Source organism: Bison bison, unplaced genomic scaffold (assembly GCF_000754665.1).
Source record: "Bison bison bison isolate TAMUID 2011002044 unplaced genomic scaffold, Bison_UMD1.0 scf7180017864518, whole genome shotgun sequence".
NCBI lineage: Eukaryota > Metazoa > Chordata > Mammalia > Artiodactyla > Bovidae > Bison > Bison bison.
The window spans coordinates 14,006,723-14,023,504 of NW_011495071.1; the positions used below are offsets into that span (position 1 = coordinate 14,006,723).

Sequence of the window (16,782 nt, forward strand, 5' to 3'; positions counted from 1 at the left end):
GAAAAGTGAAAGTGAAGTCGCTCAGTCGTGTCCGACCCTCAGCGACCCCATGGACTGCAGCCCACCAGCTCCTCTGCCCGTGGGATTGTCCAGGCAAGAGTACTGGAGTGGGGTGCCATTGCCTTCTCCGGTGGGAAAACACAAACAGTCACAATTCTGAATCAAGGAAGCATTTCAGAAGACTTAGGTTATGAAGGTGAAAGAGTCTTAGAAATACCTTAACTGATTTATTTAGCTTCTTTAAATTTCTTAATGTATCTGCAAATGCAATGTAAGAAAAATCTGTATGTTTAAATGTATCTTAAAAGCACAGAATGAAATTCTAAGCGATAAAGAACTCAGTTTTATGGGCAATATGTATTCTATATGGTATAAAATGGTGTGTCTTAATATCAGTGTGTTAGGGGAAGCACACTGACTGAAACCTTGCACCCTAGCCAGGCACCATAGTAACCATTTGCATGAGCTGTTTTAGGATAGGAGGTCCTAGTAACAAACACAGAGCTAATAAGCTACCACCAATCAGAAGAGTTCAGGAAAGATAAAAATGAGACACCACATGTCCGACCACCTCCCAGAATCCTTGCTGGCATCCATCTTGGCTAAGCAATGCGCATGTCACCAAGGACCCTGAGTCAGAATGACTGGCCAAAGACAACCCGGAAACTAACCCCATGACCATAAAACCCAAGACTCAGAACCACGTGGCAGAGCAGTTCTCCTGGGTTCCTTTACCCTACTGCTCTCCCCTTGGGCTCCCTTTCCAAAAAAATCTCTTGCTTTGTCAGCTCATGCGTCTCCTCAGGCAATTCATTTCCGAGTGCTAGATAACAGCCCACTTTTGGGCCCTGGAAGAGGTTCTCCTTCCTGCAACAAATGGAGTCTTAGAGTCAATGAAACACCACCTTTTTGGGGGCGTTTTATGTATCCTGCCTCTTTACTATTTATTTCCTTTCCTTTCTTGCCTGTATTTAAATTTTGTTTTTGATTGATGAAGAATTTTCTAAATATACTTTTCCCTTCTATTAATTTTGAATCTTTTAGTGTTTATTTTATAAATAATTAGGACAATTAACTTACTGGAGCCTAAAGCTAATTAAAACATTTACTTCTTAATAAGGCCTCAATAAAAGTTAACTGTTATCATAACAAAAGAAATGAACATTTTTCTAGCTCATTAGGTATAAAAGTAATGTTATAAAAATCTCTTTAAATGCCAAGATAATGTCAAATTTGTGTCAGAGACAAGTTTCCAGATTTTCGTGAATCCAGTAATATACAAATGTCCATACAAAAGAAGCAGAGATGAGTGACAAAGACAAGCAATGGGGGAAAAAGGAAACGAATTTATTGATACTTTTCTTCCACTATCAGATCAGTAAGAATGGCCTTCTCCTTTCTTTTATCAACCTCTTTGTCCATAAGAACAGAGACCTAAAGAGAAAATACTGGGCTAAATGAGGTTGACACAGTAGACTGATCCAAACCAGGATAGGCTGAAATTAACACTCTAAAGTAGGATAATGGAGGGAGGAGGGAGGAGGGTTCAGGATGGGGAACACATGTATACCTGTGGCAGATTCATTTTGATATATGGCAAAACCAATACAATATTGTAAAGTTAAATAAAATAAAATTTTAAAAAAAGGGAAAAAAAAGAAGAAAAAAATAAAAGTAGGATAATGTAAAATTCTAAATCAGGCAGTGATCTCAAGACAGCATGGAAAGCACTGATCCCAAAGGCATTAGAGCCTTAAGCAAAAGCACAAAATAAACAGAGTTCTTAAGCCTCTCCGAACATTCAGTAGATACAAAATAATTTCCCTCAATTTCCAAGTCCTAAAAATAAGCTTCTCTATTCTTCCCTGTCTCCACCAAAACAAAATTCCCATTCATACACAGAGGCACATTTCTCAACTACTGATTCTTACCATAATTATCTGGATTAAGTCTACCTGGGGTGGGTGTGGATGGGTGGGTGTGGGTGTGAGTGGGTAGGGGTGTCTGTGTGTGTGTGTCTGTGTGTGTGTGTGTGTTTCCTGTTTTGCTTATAGGGACAAATATCCTGAGTGGTTAACAAGAATGGTCGTGGGTAAGAAGGGTGAAGAATACAGAAAACTGAAACTGGTTTGTCTCGCTTTGCTTTCAACAGTCTCTCTTCCTTCTTCATTTATCGGTTTCTCCCTCCAACCTTCTTCTTTTACTCCTATTGCTCTTAAATTTAAGACTGAACTGAAGTATGTTTTCTTTACTCTGTTATCTGTTATTTATTAATTTAACAAACACTTAACTAAGTACCTACTATATTCCAGACATTATGCTGGATACAAAGGTAAGTGAGATAGACATGGTCTCTACCCTCGTCGGGTTTTCAATCCAATGTGGAAGGCAGCCTATTAAGTAAACAACTGCAATTTGAAAAAAGCTGCTTACAAAACAACATATAGCATTATTCTTTCTATTAATTGAAAAAAATTTAAGGCATTAAGATTGTATTCAGCAACTAAGATATTTTCGGTCAGATGACTTACAATGCTAAATGCTCCTTACAGTCTTTCTAATATCCCTAAATGATGGAATCTTTAAGTTCTTCCCTCACCAATTTCCATTCCCTAAATTTCAGTTTCCTTTTCTCAAAATTTTATTTCAATTCACTTTCTTTACAGATAAAACGGCAATTGGAGCATTTCATGTGGCAAGTATAGGATATATTTGGGCTTCCCTGGTGGCTCAGACTGTAAAGTGTCTGACTGCAATGAGGGAAACCCGGGTTCAATACCTGGGTCGGGAATATCCCCTGGAGGAAGTAATGGCAACCCACTCCAGTACTCTTGCCTTGAGAATTCTATGGACAGAGGAGCCTGGTGGGCTACAGTCCATGGGGTCGCAGAATCAGACACAACTGAGCAACTTCACTTCACTTCACTTCTATCCAAAAACTTCTAGAAGGAAATAAAATACTGGTATACCTAAATAAGTTAGGCAAGGGACAGTAGTTAAGTAAAAGGAAATTTCAAGACAGTTAACAGTTGAGTGGTTAAAAAAACACACACACAAAACCACAACATCTTTTAACCAACAAAGGCAACAATGTTCCTTGCATGACAACATTGAACTTAAAAGTATCTTAAGGTGGATAACAATTTTCAACATAAATTTACTTACTGATGATTTATTATGTGATACTCTTTGGATAACTTATCTGTCTTTTTAGTACTTTGCATAAAGAAAGTGGCTCAATAAATGTTAGCTATACAACAAACATCTACTATTGAATATTTATGGGTAATTTTTTTTAAATAACCAGAACAAATACCCAATTAAGACAGAAAGCCTTCTACAGTGAATCCTGGGATAAACATAAAAAAAGAAAAACAGTTTGTTAGATGAAAGTTATTTCCTTCTGGAGATAATGGCCAAACTTAAAACTCTCACATGACAAATTACTGAAGCTTCTTTGAATGCTTATCACAGCACACAGATCTCAGGGATGAAAGAGAAAAAGATTCATATTGTGCAAACACTTCTATTTGCCAGTCAATATCCAAATCTTCCCTTCCTCTGCAATAACAAAAGCCCAATTTTATTCAAGGCAACCATGCATTCAGCTACATTTCTCTGCTTCCCTGGTACAGGATAATCTTTTGGTTATTATTATAACCAAAGGATAATTCCTTTGGTTCAGAATAATCTCCTTAAAGGGAGAGGTTGCATCTTTCTTTGTCTTTGCCTTGCTACCTGGAACTTTGTTTTGGTGGATACAGCTCTGGCAGCTATTTTGGACTATGAGGACCAGGGCCACATTTTAGGGATAACAGATCAAAGAAGTGGAAAAAGTTTAGGTCCCTGGAAACTTTATGAAGCTACTATCCTAGATTGCCTCCTTTAAGAATTATTTCACATGAGGAAATAAATTTTTTATGTTTAAGCCACCACTAAGTCTGTTTTCATTTTTGCTTTCTTAAATGATCGTGCAAGTGTGCTAAGTTGCTTCAGTCATGTCTGACTCTTTGCAACCCTATGGACTGTAGCCTGCCAAGCTCCTCTGTCCATGGGATTTTCCAGGCAAGAATACTGGAGTGGGTTGCCATGCCCTCCTCCAGGGGATCTTTCCGACCCAGAGATCAAACCCATGTCTCTTACATCTCCTGCACTGGCAAGAGGGTTCTTCACCACTGAGCCACCTGGGAAGCCCTCTTAACTGATCACTTACCTTCAAACAGGTAAAGAATTTCTATCTCCTTTTTACAGATGAGGCAACTGAGATCCAGAGAGGTAAGATGACTTGCACAATATCAAATTGGTGAAGAGGTGGGTCTGGCTCCTGTCTCAATGCTTTTTCACTAAGAACTGACTCTTCACAGGTTCTAAATATAAAAAATAAATAAAAATAAACATAAACATAAATTTAGGCTTATTACAGTGGTAGTAGCTCATTATAGTGTATATATGTGTCAAATTCTGTGAAAATAAAAGGTGCCAACATTTCTATACTGTGGAAGGAGTCTATATCATATCCCAGTGGGGAAGGAAAAGAAATATATTATCCAAATAGAATCAAAGACCAAAATAAGCAAAGATATTTATTTATATGCCAAGGTTTTACCATATTGCTCTTCTTTTAAATAGTTAAGAAAAGTTCAAACTAAAAGCTTATTTTTTCCTCTTCAATGAGACTTCATTGTACATTCTAAGTTTCCCCATTCAATCCTTAACTGAATTTTTTCTTAAAATCTTTATCTAGAATCCTTTTTTACTCTTATTACCACTTTTAAAAATTAAGCTTGGCCCATGCCTTAAACACAGAGATCACATAAATAAAGCACAACATCTCAAATTCTTTTTTGAAACCCACCACCCAACTGTAAAATATAAGGCAGTTATATTGCAAACTCACCAGTGAATATAATCAATTATTTCTAAGCAGTATATAAAGAAAATAAGGAAATAAAACATCTTCAAATTTTAAGAACACATATTTATTTCTTTTCATGGTACTATAGTTAACATAAAATTATCTAAGCAGGAGAGTGATCATATGCAACTTATGTTGGAAAGGCACATGACTTTTATTAGCATGGTCAAAAATAAACTGCAGATTGAATCCTAACCCCTCCCATTTACTGCCAAGCTACTTGACTCTCTGAGTCTCAATTTTCCTATCCATAAATCAAACTAATACTTCTTCATAAGTTTTTGACTGGATGAAAATAAGAATGAATACAATGGAATTAGCACAGTACATGGCAACAGTAAATGCTTCAGAAACAGTAATGCCCTTCCAGTCTTGAAAATTTAATATCTATATATTTAAATAATAAAAATCTGTGTTGTAAACACCCAAAGTCATCGAACTTAAACAGCAATAAGCCAGTTTGACATACAACCTTAAAATGTCATTTTTTTTGGAAAGGCCATGTTAGAGCTCTCCCTAGAGCATGCCACAGCCAAAGTCTTGATGCAGGTCAATGAAAAAAATACAACCCACAAAAGAAGAATACAATCTCTTCCTCCCTGACATTAAAATAAAGCTTCTGAAAGAGACCCAGGTTTCTTCCTTCAAGTCAGGAAACTTGGGTTGCTTCAACCTACTTACTGTCAGTGTCAGAATTCCGACAGAGAAAAGGGGTAGGGTGGAGAAAAACAGATGGCTTCTAAATTTCTCCATGGCAGCAGCGAAAAGGGCAAAAGCCAACCTACGGCTCAACTCCATTTTTCCATTTGAAAGTGACAGTCAATAGGAAAGTGAGATTCACAATAAAACATCAGATGTATGACCAGCTGAGCTGTATTCTAACCCTTCCCTGTATCAAGATATCAGTATAGATCTTAGTGTCTTTGATGCTCGTATCTGTAGAAAAGCACACCAATCAAGAAAACCAGGATTTTGCCTTTTTTCTCAATCTTAACAGATGGCTATAGTGTTAATTTTTTTAAAATCAACTCTTTTTAAAAACTGAAGTATAACTAACTAATTTACAATGTTGTGTTCCTTTCAGGTATACAACAAAGTGATTCAGGTATATATATATGTATATTCTTTTCAGGTTATTTTATACTATAGGTTATTAAGATATTGAATATAGTTCCCTATGATATACAGCAGGTCCTGGCTGCTTATCTGTTTTATAATTAATAATGTGTGTATTAATCTCAAACTCCTAATTTATCTCTCCCCAGCCCATACAGCATGCTTGATAATGAGTTTCTGAAAAACAAATACCATTGCTCATGTGTATATTCAATAAACATAAAAGCAACAGCAAAATTTTTAAATTTATTAAAATTATAATGTCTTCATCATTTATACATACTATACTTCAGAGCCTCTTGAAAGTGAAAGAGGAGAATGAAAAAGCTGGCTTAAAGTTCAACATTCAGAAAACAAAGATCATGGCATCCAGGCCCATCACTTCATGGCAAATAGATGGAGAAACAGTGGAAACAGTGGCTGACTTTATTTTTGGGGGCTCCAAAATCACTGCAGATGGTGACTACAGCCATGAAATTAAGACGCTTACTCCTTGGAAAAAAAGTTATGACCAACCTAGACAGCATATTAAAAAGCAGAGACATTACTTTGCCAACAAAGGTCCATCTTGTCAAGGCTATGGTTTTTCCAGTAGTCATGTATGGATGTGAGAGTTGGACTGTGAAGAAAGCTGAGCGCAGAAGAACTGATGCTTTTGAACTATGGTGCTGGAGGACTCTTGAAAGTCCCTTGGACTGCAAGGAGATCCAACCAGTCCATCCTGAAGGAGATCAGTCCTGAGTGTTCATTGGAAGGACTGATGCTGAAGCTGAAACTCCAATACTTTGGCCACCTGATGCAAAGAGCTGACTCATTTGATAAGACCCTGATGGTGGGAAAGACTGAAGCAGGAGGAGAAGGGGACGACAGAGGATGAGATGGTTGGATGGCATCACCGACTCTATGGACATGAGTTTGGGCAAGCTCTGGGAGTTGGTGATGGACAGGGAGGCCTGGCGTGCTGCAGTCCACGGGGTGGCAGAGTCAGACACGACTGAGGGACTGAACTGAACTGAACTGTACTTCAGATAACTAAAATACAGTATGTTAAAAAATTCTGCCACAAAATAAAAGAAATGCAGCTGCCATTTAATTTTTCATTAGGTTGCTTTAGATTTTTAAAATCAGAGCATGCTGGAACCAGAAATGATCTTAGAAGTGGTTCGGTTCAGATCTTACTTTTATAAAAGGTTTAAGGCACAAGGAAGTTAACTGACTTAGCCAAGATCACCTGGCAGAGCCAGGATTGGAATCTGGCCTTTAGAATTAATTCTAATGAAATACACGTTTTACCAGATTGTGGTGGTTTTAGAAAATTTAGATTAATCATTAAAGTTATCAAGGTTTTTCCTTGAATAAATTATTTTAAATTGTTAGAAGCCTGTTTTTTAAAGTCTATAAACTAACTGCATGTATTAAGCATAAGAATAAGTTTCCCCATTTTAGACCTTCAATTATTTTTAAAAAGTTAATCATCTATCATGTCAAATATAGTCAACTCAATTACTCACAATACTTAGAGGATTATTTACTTTAAGAATTATTTTTGATACATTTTTAAATCTTACACTTGATTCCTCCAGCTACCCAATACTTAAAAGGGTATTTTGCACACTTCAGTCACCCAAACGGTCCTTAGAAAGTGGAAAACACTTAGAAAGTGCATATTCTAAATAACACAAAAATTAGTTTGGTATGTCTAGGAGGTATATAATATGCCCCCAAATAAAAAGACACTGGTATTGAGCATGCTACTGATACTCTATATTAGTGCCCATAATCAATTATCGCTGTTTTGAAGCATACCTTTATTGCCTTAATTGTGCAAGTCATTTTAACTGGTATTTACAGAACACAAACCAACTTGGCAAAAAGCATACTGAAAGGGTATATACAAAATGTGTGGTATAAACAATAAATACCTCGGGAAATCAGAGATATGTAAATGCAACATGGACTCCACCCTTGCAAAACAGATAAAATTAAAATAGATGGAGAACAACATGGATAACTACAAGGAGACAAATGAATTTTTCACTCATCTTGGAAAGCTGGAGCAGGTCATGGGGAGTTTCAAGACCAAGATGAGAAACAGAAGTTCCTATGTTCACCCTAACAACAAGAGGGATATTATTTGATATTTCATTTCTAATTCTAAATTTCCATGTTTTTTCTTAAACTTTGGACTCTACTAACTGAGGAAGAATTGTTGAAATATCTGTTTGTTCAACATTTGTTGAACTTAGTTTTCAAATTTTATAAAACAAGAAATACAACTTGGCTTAAATCTGAACTAATCCAAGGCACTATCTATGAGGGACAAGATGCAAGAATCTGGAGACTGCCTCACACTATTCAACCAAATTTATGAGGAAGGATCGTAAGAAACAAGTGATTTAAGTAGGCTGTTTAAAAAAAAAAAAATACTATAAGCTACCCGATCCAAATCTATTATACCACTAATCATATTACTTTTCATGCATTCCTGAAAGCAACCATCTCATCAATTCAGTTCTTATAAGGAAAGTCCACAATTTCCTTCAAACAAAATTGACAATCAGATATAATTGCATTTAACCTCTCTTCTCCCTCCTCCTCCCTTTTCTAACGAAAGTAATACATAGTTTGGTGTCCATATTCACCCATGGATTTAATAGCTATAATAAAAGGCTTAGATGGCAGCATTCTTATTCAATTGTGTAAATGGACACCATCCAGTTTAGGAGTTTGGTAGACACTTTGAGACTTTCAAGAGGTTTCTGTCTCCAAGAAACGAGAATGGTTCAATGGTTCAAGTTCATATTTCCTCTCTTACTTAACTTTATAAAAATAATTGTCATCCAAAACCACTGCCCGGAACCATCCACAACAATAACCACATTTAGTCACTCAGTTACCATTTAGCAGGTGCAACAAGAAAGTACCGTCTTTCTCAAACTCCATACCACCATCTTACATCTAAAGATTTGTCACTTAGGGAAAACAATACCACAACTGGCACCAACTTTCTCCTCTCCTGGTGTCAGCGGCTGCCGGCTTAACAGAACCGGCAGAAGAGCAGGATTCACCGGCCTAGCTTAGCTCGGCGTCGCGGGATGCGGTGAGCATCAGCCTGGAAGTGGTAGGTGTACCCTGTTCACCAGTGAGCACCTCCCTCGCCCATCGCCCTGCCAAGGCCAGGCTGGAGCCCACCCTGGGACTCGGTCCTGCACTTACCGACCCTCGCCTGCTCTTCTCCAAGAGCCTGCCCCTTGATAGACCCCAAAGAAAGCACCGGTGCCCTGCAGCGGGTGGAACGGAGAAAGGGACCCCGCGTCTCCAGCTAGAGCTGGAACCTACTCCCCACTGTGCCCGTCCATAGTGGAGCTCCCACCATCCTCACTGCTGGGGCAGGGCAGGCGAACTGAGCTTTATCTCAGGACCTGCCCCAGCCTCCCGATCCTCACCCACCTTGAGGCCGCCAGCTTTACGAAGCCGGGTCTCCAAGCGCGAGGCTCCGCCTGCTGAATGCTTGCAGGGAACAGGCTGGCCTCTAAAGCCCCCAGCCGCCGGCTCTGCACTGTACTTCTACCCACGGCGCGCTCCCGCCTCCTTGCTGCCATGGCGACAGCCCGGGTCCCCGGCAGCCGCTGATTGGTCCCACCGGGAGAGTATAAGGCGCCGATTGGCTAGGGCGGAGACCAGGCCGCGCCGGAGGGCTAGGAGGCGGGCGGTGTGGAGCTCTTAGGCGTAGGAGCCCCGGGGAGGGTGAGCCAAGAGGGACGTGGCGCTCTGCGGCGCGGACTAGGAAGCCGCGCCCCTTCCTTCTCGGGCTTTCATGGAGAATCCTGTGGAGCAGGATTTGGGTGGGTGAGGTGCTTACCCGCGACCGGGACAAAAAAACAGGTGTCTCCTCGCCCTCGGCCTCCGGTGCGCGCTGGCAGCGCCCATACTGGTCAGGTGGTCAGGCGATTTTCGCCCGCAGGCCTCCTTTGGGTCTAATACCCCGGGCCTCCTCCTTGGCGGGAATATTACCTGTATTTGTAAGCTCACCTACCCCGGTTTTGTTATGCCGTGGGCCACTGTGGCTTGATTGCTTTTTGTTTCACCTTCTCTCACACCCGTCTGCGGTATCTTTCTTTTCTCCGCACCCTCTTTCTTATAGAACTAAGACATCTGCTCCACACCCATCATTTTAAAGATGGGGGAACTGATCCTCAAAGGTACTCGTGGCTCGAGGATTAGAGAAACTTTTGGAGCCTCAAGGCTGGTTTCGATTGAGTCTGCTAAGTAATGGCATCTTTCTCTGAAGCTGTTTTCTTGCTTGTAAAAATGGTGTTTATCTCAGAGTTGTTAGTGACGCTTAGATAAGATTCCAGAAAACCAGTATAGAACCTGCTGCATATGTTAGTAATGTTAGCTGCTTTTTATCAGGAAATAATACAGGATAGTAGCTAAATCACCTATTTGGAGCCCAACTGCCCACGTGAAACCAATTCCTTGACTCGCTTAAGCGCTGTGTGCCTCACTTTCCTTGTCTGTAAAATGAGAATAATAATAGTATCCTCCTCTTTACAGCATAAGTAAATAGAAGAGTGACAGGCACATAGTAAGTGTTCTATAAATGTTAGTACTTCTCATGTTAGTGGCTGAGCCAGGGCTGCAATTCAGCTCTATAGATTCCAAGACCGGCGATCTCTACTCTTACACAACTCTCATCTGTACATGAAGAACAGTGCCTAGAAATTCAGCTTTTTTTAAGGTTCAGGAGGAAGTGCTTGTCCCTTTTCTTCAAATCTCAAACTATCTCCCTTACTGTCATGAAAGTCCTAGTATGTTGTGACTGCCTCCACTGAAGGTTTAATAGCAGAGGCAAATGCAAGGAAAATAATCATAGTTCTGATGGAGATATTGAAGAATGAAACCACTAGAATAAGAAAGGATGTTCAAAAAGTTACGGTGTAGGAATACTAAATCTCTATCTGAAAAATATAAATACTAATGTGAAGGTATTGGTAATATTAATATGTCATTAGTAACCAATGTTAGTGTTAGATTAGGAGACAAGCCACATCCCGTCTCTGTGGAAAATACTAAATTGTAAATACATCAAAAGCAGGAAGTATCTTCCACATTTTTATTACCCATTATCTACCACAGGGCCAAACACACTGTGCTTGATCTAAGCCCTGACATTTGAGATAAACCCTTTAAGGGGAAGCCCTGAAAGATCTGGTAATTTTCTACACTATTATCAAGATAAATATTATTTATTATTATTATCTAGTAACCCAATGGAAAATAAGAAATTGGATTAGTCCAACAACACAATGGAAAGGGAAAGAACCATAGCTGGGTGACTGAGATGTCAGCAATATTCTCAGCAATATTCTGGGGTGAAGGAAGAATAAAACAGGAAGACAGGGCAAACAGATGAAACAGCAAGATTCAGGATTAGGAAAGATCACTAAGGAAGATACTTCAGTATGTCATGTGCCTGTAAAGCAGGCAACAGCATCTATACTAGTAAAGATGCTTTTGTGATGGAGAAAAATAAGAACATTAATCCTGAACCCTGGAACTATGGGCTGAGGGACTTATAAGGAAATGTTACTTTATTTAATAGGTAAAACTCCAAACTTGGGGCTTTGGCACTAATGGAAAATCTCCTGATGGGGAGAAGGACGAAGAACACACTACTGCACTGTTCAAGGAAGAAAACAAGGCTTTGGAGTCAAAACTAGGTCCCAACCCTGCCTAAATTAAAAACCCGGTTCTATCTTTATTAGTTGAGTGTCCTCTGCCAAGTAACTTAACCTTTGTCCATAGCATAGCTTCCTTATTTATAACATGGAGGCAATAATAGTTCCCACTTCATAAACATGTGAGGATTAAATGAGTTCATATTTGTAAAGCAAAGAGGTTCTTGGCACATAGTAAGCCCATAGTCCATATATTAATGTTGGATAAAATACTGATATCAGTTTCTCTATCTGCAACCTGGGATCATAATAGTGAACTTACTATAAGGTTCAAATGATGCGTGTAAACTGTTAGAGAAGAGATGCTCATAGACATTATTTCTCTGCCCCTCCATCCCTACAAGCCTCCAACCTGTTACCTCTGAACTCCTTTCTGATTCACACTGCCACTGCCATCAAGGGGCTATTGCTCAACCTGGTCTAAGCAAGGATAAAATATCATTGCATGATTTTTCTTGACTCAGGTGAAAAGCTCAAAATGAGTTTACTGGAGGCCAGGAGAAAATGAAAGGGAAACAATTCCAGAGAACCAGCTGATGTGAAGCCTACCCCCATACTTTGGGTCCTCCAGGAAAAAACAAAAACAAAAAGGTGTCAGGGAGATTCTGGCTTTTCAATACTTCTACTTTCCCCTTCTCACTGTTTCTAGGGTCCCACAGGATATAACCTGGCCAAGTTCCTCATTGCATTTAGAATGGAAGAGAGGGAGGCAGTAATACTTAAAAGAAACAGTAAGTAATCTGAAGGAAGAAAACAACAGTACACTCTACATGGCTACCAAGACTTAGTAGTTTTATACGGTCTAGGTCAGTGGTCAGCAAACTATGGCCCTTGGGCCAAATTACCCAACTGCCTGTAAGGTATAGTTCGGGCCGAGGCAGAAAAGAAGGAGAGATGACCTCAACGGAAGTAGGTTACCTTTATTCAGGCAAGGAGGAGTGACAGTCAGCCTAACAACCAGGCTGAGTGCAAGAGGGATCAGGGAGGCTTCATATTTAAAGGGAGGTTTGTGGAAGCGATAAAGGAAACATTAGTCAGGTGGGATGTTTTGGGTATTCTTTAGTTGAGATGGCATTTGTAGTTGGGCAGGGGGTGATAAGTCCCCTGGGCAGGGGGTGTTAAGTCTCAGTTAGATACAACCGGCCTGGAGCATCAGGGTGAGACCTAAAGTTCGGTTTTGTTTTCTCTGAAGTTAGATGATTCAGCGAGGGCCTTTGACACTGTTGTTTTCTTTTCTAGGCCCAAAGACTCCTTCATTCCAGACCCTGAAATCATAAAAAATGGGGGAAAGGGCACTGTATCTCTCTGGCTACTACCTGCTCAATAGGGGTGACGATTTTGTGTCTGGAACAGAGGATTGTCCTAGGGCCCAGAGCTTGGGATGAGGCTCTTGAGAAGAAGAATGGTCTTGACCTGGTCTCAAGAGATGGCCCGAGTCAGTTCTTGGAGAAATCTTTGAAACAGATTGAAGAGACAGGGTCCAAATAAGAGGAATAAAATAAGTACCAATGGTCCCAGGAAAGGGAGCAACCAAGGGAGGGCCTGTTGGAACAGGTTTTGGGGATTGTAAAGGTTTTGTAACTTTTTTCTGTAGCGTTCAATTCTAAGTTCTTTGACTCTGCCCTGGACTATGCCCTTTTCATTAACAAAATAGCAGCAGTCCTCTCCTAGGAAAAGGCAGGTCCCTCCCTTTTTCACAGTGAAAAGGTCCAGGACTCGCCTATTTTGTAGGGCCACAGAAGCTAATGAGTTAATTTGTCTTTGAATTGAAAGGAAGGACTCCACTACCTGCTCCATGTCTTCATTAAGTTCTTGGGATATGCAAAGTCACTTCAGTCGTGTCCAACTCTGTGCGACCCCATAGACGGCAGCCCACCAGGCTCCCCAGTCCCTGGGATTCTCCAGGCAAGAACACTGGAGTGGGTTGCCATTTCCTCCTCCAATGCATGAAAGTGAAAAGTGAAAGTGAAGTCACTCAGTCGTGTCCGACCCTCAGCGACCCCATGGACTTCAGCCTTCCAGGCTCCTCTGTCCATGGGATTTTCCAGGCAAGAGTACTGGAATGGGGTGCCAATGGGCCGAGGTCGAGATGCCCCCAATCCCAGTGCCTAGGGCTGCTGCTATGCCGGTACCAATCAGGAGGGGGGCTATGACAGCTCATCTTTTCCTGTTGGAAATTTCCCCTTGTGGGTAGACTATTTGTTCTACCTCTTCTTTGAGGAATGTTAGACCTGGGGTCAGGAAGACCAAGATGCAAGGTCCAAGGGGGTCCGGGGGAGACACGAATATGCATAGGTCCTGCAGAGAATGAAGAGTCTCGGATTGGTGCAATTATTTGTGCTGTTCCAGAGAACCCAAGTGGAATAGAAGGAGGGAGCAGAGTTTGTAAGACCAGTGTAGTTGGGACTAGAGTAGTTGATACAGGTTAGGTTTCAAGAGGCTGAGAGTAGGACATTGTCAGAGACTGGTCCAATGAGTTGTGTAGTTTTTTGTTGGGAAGGGGAGGTATAGTTGCCCTGTGACAGCCAGGTTGAGGGTAAGGGAATTGCTATGTGTGGTGAGGGAGACAGTGACATGCATATCCAACACTGGGATGTGTGTTGTGTGTAAAAAGAAGAGTTGAGAAGGTGGGTAAGGTGTTGGTTGCCAGAGGGAGGTTTTAGGAGAGGCCATAATTGGGAAAGGAGGTCTAGGCATTTATAAGGTTCAGGAGTCGCCTGTAACCAGGAGATTATGTTCTTTATGACTTGTTCTTGTTTTTTTTTCCCGATTTTGATCTAGTACCCCCCACGTCTGAGTACCCCCAGTGGGTAATGGAATAGAAGCATGTTTCTTTCATTTTGGCTTACAGCAGGTGCTCATGAAACTCCTCTTTTGTACTTTAACAATGAGTAGGGATTTGGACTCCCCCCAACTGAGGTTCATGGTGCATGGTCTTGGAGCCGTACTATAACATGAGGAATGAACGTAAGAATAAATGTCTGAGCAGCAGCAGGGAGTAGCCAGAAGGCTGGGGAGTGCAGAAGGATAAGGAACGAGGGAGTCATGGGGCTGTTAGTTAGGCAGTGCGGAGGAAGTAGCACCCTAGGAGTAGAACACAGCTAACAACGTAGGCGATACCGACAAAAGGATGAAGGATAGGTGACCAGTCCTGAGGGGAGACAGTTACTAGGCATATAGCAAGGACTAAAATTAAGAGGGCAGTTATAGTTAGAGAGATGGGGAGAGGCCAGTCAGGGTGAGGGGCAGAAGGCCCCAAGTTGGAGGTAGCTTGAATCTGAGGAGGAACAGTGTTCATTAGGATGTAGAATGATGTAGAGAATGAGAGTAAAGAAATCAATTTCGTCTGGAGTCAGGTCATAGAAGGTTCCCTGAAGCCTTGAGACACCAGTTGATACATCAGTTTGGTCAGGTCTTTGAAGGAGGTTCCTGTCGGGGCGCTGGTCCAGAGGTCTTGTAGTAGTTGGGTCAGAAACAGTTGTAGGTTGAAGAGAGTCCAGGTCATGCAGTGTCTTCTTGGATGGTTGACAGGTGTTGTTGCCGGGTGAATTTTAAGGAGGTGGGTCCTGTGAGGGAGACCTGATAGGGGTCAGTTAAGGAGGGCAGCGCAGGATTGGGGGTGACCCATTTTAGTTGAGAGAGGTGTACCCAGGAGGTGATCTTTTCGAGTTTAGCTGCAGTTGGGGTAAGGAGGATGATTTTGAATGGTCCCTGCCACTTTGGGGTTAGGTCGCCCTGGGGATTATTACACAGATAGACCATGTCCCCAATTTGTAAAGGGGGCAGGGAGGCTTGGGGTCAGGGGCAGGGAAGTTGTGGTTGATGTATTTCCAGAGGGCATTGCGGAGTTCTGCCAGCAGAGGGGAATGTAGGAAGCTTGGTATGGGAGGAGGTTCAGCGGGTAGTCCAGGAGGGAGTATGGGCCTTCCAAACATTACCGCAAAGGGGCTCAGCCCTAGGGGCTTTCTGGGCAAAGCCCGTACTCTGAGAAAAATCGGCAAAAGTTTAGTCCAATCCAGATGTACCTCGAGGGTTAGTTTGGTAAGAGTTTCTTTGATTATTCTATTCATCCTTTCTACCTTTCCTAAGGACCGGGGATGATATGGAATGTGAAATTTCCAGGGTATCTGTAAGAATTGGACAAGTTGTTGGGTGACCTTGGATGTAAATTCCGGGCCATTATCAGACTGTAGGGATGAAGGCAGGCCAAACCTGGGGATAATTTCTGTGAGGAGGATTTGGGCCACGGTGTGGGCTCTTGTGTGTGTAGTGGGAAATGCTTCTACCCGTCCTGAAAAGGTGTCCACAAGGACCAGGAGGTATCTGACTCTCCAAACCGGGGGCATATGAGTAAAGTCTATCTGCCATTCCTATGCTGGGAGGCTGCCTCGCATTTGATGGGTTGGAAAGGATGTTGATTTAAGGTTGGAATCGGGATTAGTATGTTGACATGTTTGACAGGAGCGGGTAAGGTTATCTAAATATTGTTGGTCAGCAGTGGATATGGGGAAGTGGTTATGGAGGAACTGTTGGAGTGTCTTGGATGAGGAATGAAAGAGTGAGTATAGATAAGAGAGGATTTCTCTGGTGGTGGGAGGGTCGGATGGAGTCAGGGCTAAGAATATAGGGGACTGGAGGGAAGGATGGAACAGGGCTATCTCCTTTGCCTTCTGGTCTGCAGCATTATTGTAGGCTGATATGAGACTTCCTTTTTGATATCCCCTACAGTGGAGGATGGTGGCTTTGTTTGGTAAGAGTGCTGCCTCTGGAAGTTTGTGGATCAGGTCTGAATTAATAATGGGGGATCCCTTTGGGGTTAGGAAACCTCTTTCCATATTAGGATGTTTGAGTGAAGTATGTTATAGGCATATTTGGAGTCTGTGTGGATGTTAACCCTTCGATTTTTAGCCAGAGTCAAAGCTCTGGTGAGAGCTATCGGTTCTGCCTGTTGGGAGGTGGTGTGAGGTGGCAGAGGTGAAGCTTCAATTGTCTGGGTCCCATGATTATGAC

The 16,782-nt window shown here is 41.6% G+C and overlaps 1 protein-coding gene across 1 annotated transcript in view; it reads right to left on the reverse strand.

The window, feature by feature from the left end:
* Positions 1 to 9,628, reverse strand: part of NUCB2 (nucleobindin 2) — a 40,871-nt gene extending 31,243 nt beyond the window's left edge. Inside the window, exons 1-2 of the mRNA XM_010830529.1 lie at positions 9,482 to 9,628; positions 4,214 to 4,367 (exon numbers count right to left, since the gene is read on the reverse strand). The gene's annotated coding sequence lies outside the window, so the exon portion shown is untranslated. The remainder of the gene's footprint in view (positions 1 to 4,213; positions 4,368 to 9,481) is intronic.
* Between the last annotated feature and the right edge of the window lie 7,154 nt (positions 9,629 to 16,782).